A 13,838-nucleotide genomic window follows, 5' to 3' on the forward strand; every position below is an offset into this window, starting at 1 on the left:
ATGCAATCAAAACACCATGTTCAAATGGTATGATAAACTTGATCATGTCATTATCTGCATCACAAGTATCTGGCGTTGAATCACCCAACTACTCTTAACCATGTGTGTGTATTGTTTATTCATGTTCTTTTGATATTCAAATAGTATATCTCGAAAAGAAGTCCATGTTATCTTGAAAAGAAGCCCAGTGGGCTTGATTCGCGTCTTTTTTTAGGTTTTACGGTATGATCGACGTTTATGGCCATAAAGTGTGAGACTACGTTGTAGCCAATTTAAAGAACAAATGACAATGTGCTTACTTTGTAGAAATTATTTAATCCTAGATTTTGTCGTTAGCTTTTATCAATTACTAATATGCACATTATGTATATTACTGTTATTTATGTATTCTTAATTGTTAACCATGTAATTGTAAACTGTTCAGTAAATTAGATACCGAGTGAATTAATAGATTATAGCGCACAAATTAAACACATACATTAATTTAATCTGCAATATTGAACAATAATTGAGTATTTTAATTGATTCGTCCTATTCGATTTGTTTCAAGTATTCGCATCCGTTACATTTGAAAGCCAAAAAAAAACTTAATTGATTGCCTAAATCGAGAATTCAGGCGACGCAGTGATGATGACGTTACACATACCCTGATTAATATTTATGATAAGTGCGACCTCTACGGTTAAAAACAATCTGAGCTTTTAACCAATCATAGCAAGCCGTGTAATATTGTTCTTTGTATAGTTTACTTGATATTTTGAGCATGTTATACTTTAGAGGTGAAAGCGTAAGCTACTGAATATAGGTACATTTCACAACCCAATGTGATTTGAATATAATAATATTGCCTTACCATTATTGAAAAGCGTGTATAACGTGTTGAAAGCGTTTGGAGCGCGTTGAAAGCGTTTGAAGAATGAAAAGACTTCGGCACGGCATAATGAGCTATTTTCGGTTTCATATATTTCCGCATTTATTTCTGGACACGTGTTTTTAGCGTTGGTAAAAACAAAATACTTGTAAACTGTATCTCTTAAACACATGTATCCGGGATTACATAAATAGAAATTTGACTTTCAATATGTAACATAAACTTAGCCTATATATATCAAGATATCATTTTCTATTTATCGATTTTTGTATTCTATTTTGCTTGAATGGTGAAAATATATATTCTAACTCTTGTAACTATCATGATTTTATCAAATGCAGACCACGAATTAATCAGATACCAAAGTGGGTGGGGGGAGTGTGCGTGCAGGGACAGTCAAATCCGTTTAAGCCTAAACCTGTTATTGGTTATTAAATGTTATATTGTTTACGGTTGGGAAGCAAACATTTCATTTGATTGAAGTCAATATTTCCCCAAAATTATTAGGAATAAATGCGTAATCTTATAATTTTACATGTTAGCTATTAGGTTAGTACCTATCCAGACCCTGATTATAACACACGGACATCTCTACCTCATAAAAGTCACTCATTGTCGCAAGATAAACAGAGAACGACATGTATTTTAACAGATGTGCTAGGTCGTTGAACGGCTTGAGTTTTTCAATTTCCGTGTACGGTTTAAAAAATAGGAACAGTCTTATTATTTCCCACTACAGAAGTAAACCCAAGGTTACTTTATTATGATTTCATTTTCAATATAATTTCCTTGTGTCGATTATGTACAATCATTTTTTTTCAAGGTACGGGTTATCGAGTCGAGTAGCGGTTATGGCAGAGAGCCGCAGACCGTAGCCATAGAATCGGCACAGGTTCAAGGCTCTTGTCGGATGATAACTTAACACTGACTGGAGTGTATGCTACACATCTGGCTCATGTGCACTTTAAACCAGTGCATCTTTCGGAAGAGTAGGGGATACCCCGGTGTACTGGTCCGACCATCATCCTCATGGTAGGCACTGCACTGGGGCTACAGTGGGTCCGAGAGGAACTAACTTCCTCAAGGGTGAATATTTTTTTTTAAACTAACGGGCAACTATTGGTAAATCGCCCTTTATGATACAGTCAGTTGCCTGGCTGGCTAAACCCAGGGGCCCGGAGCTTATGGAGGCACCTGAGTAGTGCCCATGCATTAAAATAGGCCTATGTCGAAAAAAGGGGGTCACTTAGTGTTCCTAACCCAGGGGCCTCAGGCCTCTGCGTTACGCCACTCTGGGGCCAGTATAGATATCTGCCAAATGCTTGGGCGGAATTTAAGATAACAGTCTGCGATCGAACCAAATCTGTAGACGCGTAACGTGTCCGACATGAATTAAATTGTGCTGACGCAAATGCGTTCGATGATGTGGCTCTGTTGACGTACTGTATCACAGATAATTGTGTCCTGTGAACACAATAACAATACTGTATTATATATATATTATTATATAGTAGTATATTGTCGGGAAATATAAGTCTACGCGCGACGCCAATTCAATAGCGATGGGGTTATCCGGGTGGCAACCCATTGCTAAATACGGAATGAACACCGTCCGGTCTAAACTATATTACGTCAATTCACGACAATCCAACTCCAATATATCTACTTTTGATTGTCTACTTATCCTTCTGTACTGTAGGTTGTTCACCCGGCCTTAATAATACCGTACACTTTTCCACGAATAGAATTTGGGATATTTTTAAAGAAGAAACTGACCGCTAATCCAGGGAGTCGTTGACCTCTGTATATTTTCCCTAAATTCTAAAACTATTCATTTTCGGAAATCATAAAGAATTTGTGGTACGTATTTAGTTTTTCTATTTCTCTATAGAACGGACTGTCAATTTCAGAAAAATTATTCTTTATAGTCTATCATGGTTATATTGTTGTTGTGTGCAGACTGATTGTTTGAACCGTATTGTGGTTCTTTTAATGTATTTCCTGTGGTTATACCCATTTCGTACATACTAATTAAATCAAACAAAATACTGACATTGAGTAGGCCTACTTTAATACCGGTCAAAACATGAAGGCCTATCCATCAGGCTCTTGGTTTCATAATGTAGGCCTGAGTTGTTTTTTTAGAAAGACAGAAATGTAAGGACGATATCACCGAGTCTCTTTTAATCCCACGATCACAACGGAAATGGGTGTCTTCCAACAAGTTCCAGTGGCGGATCCAGGATTTTGAAATAGGGTGGGCCTACAGGTTCTGAAATGAACCTAATTTGCTATTTTTTGCATTGTAAATTTTAAAATTGTATAGGTGGGCTGTATATGAGCTCTACAAGATGTTCAAACCCACTTTGCGTTGTTCATATTTGCATCAACTTGATTCATACATAATTGTTCCTTCAACAATTAAGTATCGTTTCAAATCCAAGTAATTTCTTTTTTCCGCACGTGAATAGGGAGTCAGGCTTATCATCCGAAGTGGGAGGAGGTTTGCATGGCTCAATGAGGATTCGGAGATGATGGCAACTAGGCCTAATAGCCCTTACTTACTACGCCTTTGAAGTCAGCCATAAGTTCGTAATTCACCACATAGGCATGTTAGTTTATCACAATATAATCGACATCATGGTACAAAACGCGGCTATATCGATAAAAGAAATTACAAACAGTTTTTTTACTATATTTAATTGATGTTACTGTTGAGTCTCTTAATTCTTAATGACAAGTAACGTACATTGACTGATGCCTACAATTGGACCCTTAATGTCACGTATTCCCTTGAGTTAACATGGAGCCACTACGATATCAAATATAATGTAATGTATTAAACTCTTAAAAATTGTGTTGTTTATTAGCCCTATTCATATACCCGTATCTCTCCAATCCGATCTCAAGGGGAAAGGGTGCTTAATATATAATATATAATTAATAACATTTAATAGGTAATTTTTATGTTGTTGATGTTTTGTTTTATCACTGTACCCCAATGTCGCCCACCCAATCCCATGGGAAGTACGCCTTTTACTACAGGGCAACAGCACCGTAACAAGCGTTCATACACCCACAGTGACATTCTGAACTTGTCACTTATGATCACCATTTTTTCATCGCAACATTGTCGTGTTCATCGTATCCTGTGTTTTGTACCCATTCTTCAGATCGGTGTCTGGCATGTTTCCTCTCCCCGATTATATTTGAGTTCGTTTGATTACAAAGACCCTCTTAACCCCTCTTGTCATCGTCATTTCTTTGCACATAGGCCTACAGTAAAGGCAATGTTCAAAGCTTTGAATGGTCATGCAATCCTTCCCCGAAATTATACCCTCATTAACACTCTCCCATTTATAGAACCCTTATTTTTTCCCAGCCTCAAATGCTTGTTTTTAAATAATTTCTTTTATGTTTCTTAATACCAACCAAATCTGTATTTAAGATATATTTCATTCACACTATTTTCCCCTAGCGTTTTGTTCAATTTCCTTTGTATATTCTTAACAAAGTTCTTTTAAAATGCGGAATGTATTCATGTAATTGGTAATGCCACAGGAAAGTAAATTGCATATTCGTTTTTACTCTATATATGGCAACAATGCATCTCAAACAATGCCTACTTGAAAAAAAAAACCCCTTATTTTGTGAATTACTTTGTGTCTCGCCGATTAAGTGGGTGTGTATTTAATTACACACACAGAATAACTTCATTCATACGTTTATTTGTATTGATATATTTTTACGACTAGTGACGTAAATTTGTCTATTCTCTGTTAAAAATTTAAAGAAATACAAATCTATTTTTACAGCAGTTTATGTCCCAATGACGTTATATGTTGTAAAGGTTACATAAAAGCGGGGTTTTCTTTATATTATGTGTATTGTATGCTCTTATAACAATAATAAATAGAAATTTGTAATGCGTACTTCTCCACAAAAGGTGCTTAATCCACGTTTTGGTGTCAACAATACATAAAAATAACCGATTTTAAATATTATTGTTGTAAAACCCCCAATTAATTCCGGTCTAGGTTTAAAAATACCGGTTTTTAAAATGATTTACGTGGAGCACATTTTAGCTGCAACGCAATTTTTTTTATATATATTAACCGTTTCCGAAGGCACCCATCTTTTGGTGTTTTTCAATAGAAACAGTGTCAACGTCCTTTAGCTCTGTCTACACTATCAAACTTTATGTGACAAAATGTGATGTTACCATATGGACACGATGATGTCATATAATATATTTGGGCACATCACTACCATTTTTTGTCAAACTAGTTTGATATAGTGTAAACAGAACTTTAAAAAATAAAAAAACAGATTCAACCAACCCATTAACTTATATTTGAAGACCAGCAAATGTTCATATTTACCTAGCCGTTTCTCGGTAATGTGTGTATAGGCCTAATTATGTAATACAGTGTAATTGTCACATGCTATGCCTGTATATTATTGTTAGGCCATAAAAAAAACTATGTTAACAGTGCAGTAATCGGCTAGGTAAATATGAACATTTGCTGGTCTTCAAATAATGAAATGGATTGATATTAGATGTGTGGAGATACACCGTACAAAGAATTGGGTGCTTTACCCCCACCCCTTACCCCCCAGTATGATAGCTAAATTGAAGGGGAACAATGACCTTCAAACAGGTTATTTAATCGGCTAGGTAAATATGAACATTTGCTGGTCTGAAAGGGATTGATATTAGCTGTGTGGAGATATATACCGTACAGAGAATCGGGTGCTTTACCCCCACCCCTTACCCCCCAGTATGATGGATAAATTAAAGGGGAACAATGACCTTCAAACAGGTTATTTCAACGCACACTTTTCAACATAAATTGTGTCAACTTGGCCTGATATGGGAAACAGTTGTAAACTGTTATCTAAACCATCGTTTATATTGACTGCCAAGATGTATTAGAATGATGTGTTCACAAATTATTAATTAGTAATTGGCGAGCTTGTTGAGCAATTCCTAGATTATTTTGACACTTAAAAAGCGAACAAATTGATTTGATTATGGCTGTGTATTGCCGTCTGTGGTTGTAAATTTAGTGTTGTGTTTTTTGTGTAGTTTTATATGTCGTGTTCATGAAGGTTGAACTGGAGGAAATGGTTTAACAAGATTTATTTGTCATATACCCACATTGGCTATAAATGTACTAAATATCATTACCATTATTGTTTTATAGTATGCTGTTGTGATGAGCTACGACGTGATTTACTGTATATGCTAAATTTAAAAAAAAATGGAATGGTATCCGCCCAATTCATTTCATTGAGTTGTCTTAATATGTTCACACATTAAATTAAACCTAGTAACAATAAACGCAACTACGACCAGATCATTGGTGGTGGGCGTGGAGAAGGGTGTGGTTTATGTGCTTTGTCCGTTGATTAAATATATTTAATATTCAATGGATCTTGGCCCTGTGTGACAAATAACTCGAGGTGGAACCCAATAGCTCGTGCCAGTCAGTGACGTAACGCAGGTGGCAAAGACCCCTAGATTCCTAAGTGACCCTCCAATGCTGAGTAGTTGCATTGGGGCTGCTTATGCCCTGGGACCCATTAAGTTCTGGGTCCCCTGGGTTGTTAGCCAGTGAACGAACGAAACTGGTGCCAGTTTGTGCAAGAGTGACGTAGCTAAGGTCGCGACTTTTTCAATTTTATCGGATGGCGTTTTTTGGTGGCGGATGAACCGTTCTGCGACGCATAGACTCTATCTTGTAACGTACGTAGTGACACACGCGTCGTGTGCAATTAACACGATGACGCGTTTTGCTTTGAACCTGTGACTGTGGTTAGCCAAGTTGGTAAGGGTTAAAAGGCTGTTACCTTGACTCTTGCACCATTCCCAATTTAGGATATCAGATAATTGGCTGGCAACCTTACGCGACTAAAGCCAAACAATGTTAGGTGCGTTGTCACTCTTCCGAAGGAAACGAAATTCCCATAATCACCGGCTATGTTTACCTAAATATAATCATTAGCACATTTATGTTACAGTTGTTTTGCCAAACTACTATCTTACTTTATCACTCATAAATCACTGAAACATTAACAACAAATTGAGGCTGGAAAGAGATTTAAAAAAAAATTTATACTGAAAGAAAGAAATGTGAAGAGTCTGAAATCGCTCAATGAACATAATTTGCTGAACATGGGAAAGAATTACTTGACTCAATCAAAAGCATTATAGCGCAATTAAAGTTTGTTTTCTATTATTCGTTATGTGTAGTTTGTAACATATAGGCCTATGTTCATAACATCTTGAAATAATTTCATTTGGGTCCTAATATTATAGAAGAGAAATTTTTATTTGTTGTTGATCCAATAGATCGAAATTAATGGTAGGCCTACTTACAACGATCACAAAAAAATTAAAAAAAAATCTCTTCTATCTTTGTTCATAGTTATAATTGTCTGTATGTGGAATTATTGTCATTCATGATGATTAAATAAAGATCGAATTATGATTTCCCTCACGTTATTTAGAGTTGGTTTAGGCCTATACTATGTTATTTATGTGGAGGTATGCCTATCATTATTTATTTTAGGCCTAATTATTTCAAAACGCACTGTATTTTTCATTGCTCTTTATAGTATAGGCCCTAGGCCTGTTAAAAAAATCTATTCTAGTAGGAGCAGCCCTTCGTAAAATACATTATTCTAAAATTTCTATCTATTCTAACTGTTTAGTTCAATTTAAGTTTGTCCAATTTCGATCATTTCGGATATATAGGATGGAACTTCGCGTTTGTCATCCGACAAGTTAGAGAAAAAAAAACGCGTTGGAGAAAAAGTCGGTCGAATATCATTTGGACTCGCTAACGTGTTCATGTATGTAAAGTACGGATAAAACATTTCAACCGCTTTACTTTAGAATGAATGTAATCACGCCGTGTTTACAACCGACGAAGTTGACCCGAACTAATTTCAACGTTTTTTCTCGTCTGCTGGGAATTGTCTAAGCTAAGTAAGTTCTTTATCTGGTATCGACACACAAAATACTGCTTCTGTCCACGGCTTGGATTTACCCAATTTATTTAAACATTCGTCGTTGAGGTTTTCTTCGTTTTGTTGCTTTACAGTTGACATATTGCTTTGTTTTATTCAATTCAATTTTTAATTGTATGCGTTGCGCTCTTTATGTAGGACGGTTGATAGAGATATCCAAACAAAGTGTTGTCCGCATGCCTTCAAGGCCTATCGTACAGAAAAACCACCATCGCTAATTTGGTAACGGAAATATTGATAACTTTAAAATAAAGGTTATTGTCTGATACTTTTTTTTTCTTTTTCTTTTTTTTTTTTGCGCCGCTCCTTTAGGCAGTTATATTCAAGAGAACGGACGCATTACGAAACAGTTACCATGCGGATTTACTACGGCTGAAAAAATAGGTATTTGGAAACTATGGGCATGCGCACACCCCAAAGCACGTCTGGGAAAAGAGAGTCTATGAAAACATTTACTGAAAGTATTGGGATGCATGTAGACGGTAGTTATCGTGAGATGAGCGGCGTTTTTTATAAGAAATATTTCTTGTTCAATATAATATCATGCGTATGATTTTAGTATCATAAAGAAGGAGTATCGTTCTACATACGGCACCGGTAAGAAATGCACCAAATAACTTGAAGAGCATCTTTTGGCCTCCCAAAAGTCCCGTCAAATCCAGACGGACAACCATTAAAAACTCGTTAAGGAATGATTAAGTACGCAGTTTTCCCGGGACGTCCCCAGAAATTCATGTTTCGTAAACGCACACTACGTAAAACATCTCAAATTTATTTAAGAAGAGGTGCTCTGAAGCCAACATTTTTTTTAAATAATTAAAATGTGTGATCAGAAGAAAAAAATATAACAAGATACAAAAACCAGGATAACAATGGGATTAAACAAATAATAATATGAAGATAATTTTTTGTATTGTATTGATCATGATAATCATCATGACATCATCATCATCATTACATGTTCGCAGAACAACAAATGTTTCAAACTCGCGTGACCAACAAGTCTGTTCATGTACGTCAGTGCCTAAATTTGGTATATAGGCCTACGCATATAGGCCTACCTTTTTTCAAAGATACCGGGAATATCGTTGTAGGTTTCCAACGTTGTCACAGAAAAGTCGGTGCATTGTGTGTGGTGTGACCTACTTAACAACCCGGGCAGCAAAGACCAAACATCTCTATTTCGTCTGGAGACGATATGATCGTCCTCCAGGACATTTGAACACTTATGTCTTTGGTTAAAATTAATTTTGCCGCCGAAAAAAAACCTTTCAAAAAGTAAAAATAACTGTTTTTTGTTTTAGTTTGTTTTTCTTCGGGGTAGGCTATTCCACACAGACAATTTTAATTTGAGTAAGACGCCAACTTAGTTTTCGTTCAAATATATATTAGTTGATAATTATGTCATTAGCTATCCAAATATGGTGCTTTTTGGAAAATATTGAAGCAGATGAAGTAACAAAGATGTAATGCGTCTGTAACATCATCATGCTTTAATCTCCTAAAGACGATTGATCCCAATTTTTTGTCTATCTCCTCAAGTCAAGACTAAACCAATGATCCCGATTTCTTCATCTCCTCAAGACCTCAAGAGTAGATCCCAAATTTTTATACTAAGACCAAACGATTGACTTCCACTTTTTGATCTCCTTAAGACAAACGATTACTCAATAAGACAATAAGACCAAAACATTAATCCCAGTTTTTATCTCCTCCTCAAAGACAGTTAGAAGACCCATCTTTTCATATCTTCTGTAAGACAAAACCATTAATCTATGTTTTTGATCGTTAATGCACATTATGAATATACCTTCGAAGTCGTCAATCATGAATGTCCTCTCTCTGGGTCCCGTCCACAACGGGGTCCAGTGTAGCCTACATAATGTCCTCTCTCTGGGTCCCGTCCACAGCGGAGTCCAGTGTAGCCTACATAATGTCCTCTCTGTGGGTCCCGTCCACACCGGGGTCCAGTGTAGCCTATACATCATGTGAACCAGAAGAACCCAGTGCATCTTTCGTATGGGATCTACACATTCATCTCCTGTCACTATTATTAGCAGGTATTAATGGTTCGGGCTGGTTTGGAAAAGGATTATCAAAGGAGATTAATAAATGGATTATCAAAAGGGATTACCCCGGGGGGGATTACCAACACCAGAATGGAAATTGTGTCATCGTAATCAGCAGAAACCCGTTCTTTTCATCCATGCAGACCAATAGGCCTAAACGAAGCGTTTATTCTATTTCAATACTTTATTACATAGCCCTAAATAAAGATATCGTTTCTATGCTTTTTTAATATAGGGATATTTTTTTTTGGAAAAGCTAATTTGTTACATTAGCGGAGGTGGTGGTAATAGGGTTGATGAAATATGTCCATCCAATGTACTACAAATAGGACAGGTTACATTTAAGACTTAAGCCTAATTAACCACAGAAAAGAAAGAAGATACTATTAATATTATGTGCTACTAGACTACCGACAATTCTTGGAAATGTCTACATTTTAAACATCCCTTTGTATAAAAAAAATTACTCTGTGTGAAAATGTTAGAGTATAAACGGAGAGAAGCTAATATGAAATGAGAAAGACAGTTTTCAAGAGTTAAAAAAAAATCGTCCCACTAACACCCCCATTCAGAATAGGCTACTGCTTGATTGTTTATAAATTGATTTCGTTGGCGTAAATTTATTCTCAAAACATAAGTAAAATTGATTTATAACAGAAATACTGACAGGATTGTCCAAACACTTCCTTTACTGATGCCCTATTTATTATATTGTGTTTATTTGATATAGGCCTAGTAGGCCTATGATACTAGACTACGTATGCAAATATCGATTCGGAACAATCAGCACATAGAAGCCTGTTTAGATTGATTTTGGTCGTCCTTCAACTTAGCCGCATGCTGGTGACGTAGGATGAGACATCAAAATTTGAGTTATAGTTTCGGTTTTAAACAACCTGCTTGGGAGAGATACCAAAATTAAGTGTTCTCGCCTCCTTTAATAAACGCGAAATTTATACTGTTATTAATACTCCCTGATATGTCATCAAGTAAAAGCAAATAGACACAGAAATACAGTCATTGAATATAATAATACGTAACATTATCTTCACTTCATCAAACTGCCTTGTAAACTAACGCAATTCAAACCGTTATCAATCCGGTATTTGATTTAATAGTATACACAATTTTTGTACATTTGTTTCACTCAAACGTTGTTTTAGTCAGTTAGCAGATATGCTATTTCGGGGCCTTTGTTTCCAATGGCTACGTCAGCTGACCAATCAGAGTAGTTTTTTATGTTGACTTTTACTTTTGCGCCAATCACAAGAGACGTTTAATTAGGTCAAGGGGAACGAACTTTCACCACACAAGTGAGCGAGCTTGATTGTTCGACGTTGAGCGCATGTTTACGAACGATATATAGGCAGTCTAGTCGAGAGCGTTCATAGGAAAGTATCTTCTCTGGCCTCAAACACATTTGCTCGGTGGATATAAAGCTTGTTTATTTAACAATTTGGAAACTAACACGTAAGTATTTCAGAATTTTAATACAAAAACGTTTTCAGCTGTTAGCAATTGCGAAGATATCGTTTCTATAAAATAACCCAGGCCGGTAAGTTTACCATGCTGTCTCGATCGATTGGCACTTGCTCAGTCGAGTCTATCGTCTGATACGGTGTGTTTCGCTGGTGGTAGTATTTGCGGTTGGATATTTTGTGCAATATCCTTGATGTTATTATTTATACCAGAATCTTAAAGGTTATCTATTTAATATACATTTCGTTTACGTTTTCTTTTGTTTACTTAAATTAATTCGTAACACAGATTAGATGAATGAAAGATAGACAGTGTATACTTTGCTTGTTGTGTGCACTATCTATTAAAATTTAAATGGGAAATCCCCTAAAAGAATACGTGGTAGTCGGCACCGTTTGTTCCTCGCGTTCTTTATAGTCAATGCTCGATATTTATACATAATAAATATACATATTTTGTACAGTTTTATTAATAATGTTTCTTGATCAATATGGCCATATATTTTAATGCTTCTTCATGTAAAAACGAGGGCAGGTTAATGAACCCTACTTAAAGTAGGTCTAGTTTATTTACAATTAATAAGTCAATGATTATAAAGGTAAATTAAATATATTGGAGTAAGTTCATTGTAAACAATGATTGCTATTAGATGAGTAGGTAGATCAAACATAAACCCAGTAATATTATATTTTATGATGGTTACTCTTTTAAAGTGTATTTTTTAATGTAATGCACCCAGCACCACATATCCAGTATACTGTAATTAATATCTGCACCTCCTACACTGTATACAACACTGTAATGAATAATAACACAATAGAAAACATAAACTGTATTAATATCAATGGAAATACAGTAATATATTTTTATTTCTTTTTTTTGGACGAAGAAATAACATTTTAAAAAATAAGCCTGTTTTTATACTGCTTCCTAAATTGTGCGGGCATCAATTCTCCTATGGTAAAAAAAAGGTGCAAATGTCAGTTCATTGACATGCATTTATGTAGGCATACAACTTTAGAATCAGTATGTTATACTGTATTATATTTAAACAATGGTAAAGATATATTGATGTGAAGGGGTTACAATTGAATTTGTTTGATAGCCTTGGATTAAATGAAACATTAACATTAATGTTGCAGAAGATCCTCTGTACCAGGATACATTAAGCACAGATGGATGAATGTCGTTTGTTTTAATTGACTGATTGATTGAAAATAATTTGTATGATTCAACATTTAGAACCTTCTATTAAATTCAAGAACATGTATAACAGAGTACTAAATAGTATATTAATTAGCCTTGTCTACACTATCAAACCTTATGTGACAAAAAAAATGGATGATGTGCCCATATATTGACATGATGATGTCATATCACTACCATATTTAGGAATATAATCACTACCATATTTGGGCACATCACATTTTTTAAAACTAGTTTGATAGTGTAGTGATTTAAAAAAAACGCAGGTGGTTGGCCAACATCTGCTTTATAATCCACTAAGAACTATTGTATTTTAACATTCCAAGTGTAACAATGCAAAAATATTAAGTAACACTTTTGAACAATAGCCCAACATATTTATTACAAAATAGTATATCTAGTAATGGAGTTTAACCTACTGTACCTACAGAAGATGGAAAATAAATATGTAGTGTTTTAAATTGTTTACTATTGATGTAAGTGCAAGTTGAGAGAGAAAGAGCAATAATAATAGTTCATTCTTATATAGCGCATAAGCAAGCTCTCAATACGCTTTACATAAATTAAAACAGACAAGAAATGGCAATATTTAAATTAATGAAAAACTTGTTTTAAAAGGAAGGACTTTGACTAGGTTTAGAGTAGCACACTGATTGAATTTGGTAATATGGTGTAAAGGTAATAGGATGTTGAACTACAGTAGTACGCATGTGAGGTATAGGTTCAAAACCTGTCTGAGTCTGTGCCATATGGCTTATATCATTAGGCAAGATAGGTTACTCTCATTGCCTCATCCTTTAATAGATGGGACATAAAGCCATTGGTCCTGTGTACATACAATGCAGGTGCATGATAAAGAACTTGGTACACTATTCAAAATAAGTACAGATCTTCCCTCGTCCACTTATTATGGTCCTATACTGGAGTCCTCTACTGGAGTCCTCTACTAGAGTCCTCTACTGCACTGGAGTGTTCTACTGGAGTTTTCTGGAGAACAGTCTTGTACACTGTAGAGGTCACCTAGTATAAAAAGAAATAAATGAAATGAGTATGAGAAGTGGTGGAATGATAATTTGATATCATTTGTGGCATCTAATAATGCTGTTCACTGTCGTTTCCAACCATTTTCTTTCATAAGTGTCTGGGTATCATTTGTGGCGTCTTTTACCGCTATTTAC

At 35.4% G+C, this 13,838-nt stretch overlaps 1 protein-coding gene across 1 annotated transcript in view; it reads left to right on the plus strand.

Annotated features, from left to right (window-relative positions):
- Nucleotides 1–11,283: 11,283 nt before the first annotated feature.
- Nucleotides 11,284–13,838, plus strand: part of LOC144847864 (nuclear receptor subfamily 0 group B member 1-like) — a 51,343-nt gene continuing 48,788 nt past the window's right edge. The window contains exon 1 of the mRNA XM_078704412.1: nucleotides 11,284–11,445. The gene's annotated coding sequence lies outside the window, so the exon portion shown is untranslated. The remainder of the gene's footprint in view (nucleotides 11,446–13,838) is intronic.

The sequence above is a fragment of the Antedon bifida genome, chromosome 7 (assembly GCF_963402885.1).
Source record: "Antedon bifida chromosome 7, ecAntBifi1.1, whole genome shotgun sequence".
NCBI classification, from domain to species: Eukaryota; Metazoa; Echinodermata; class Crinoidea; order Comatulida; family Antedonidae; genus Antedon; species Antedon bifida.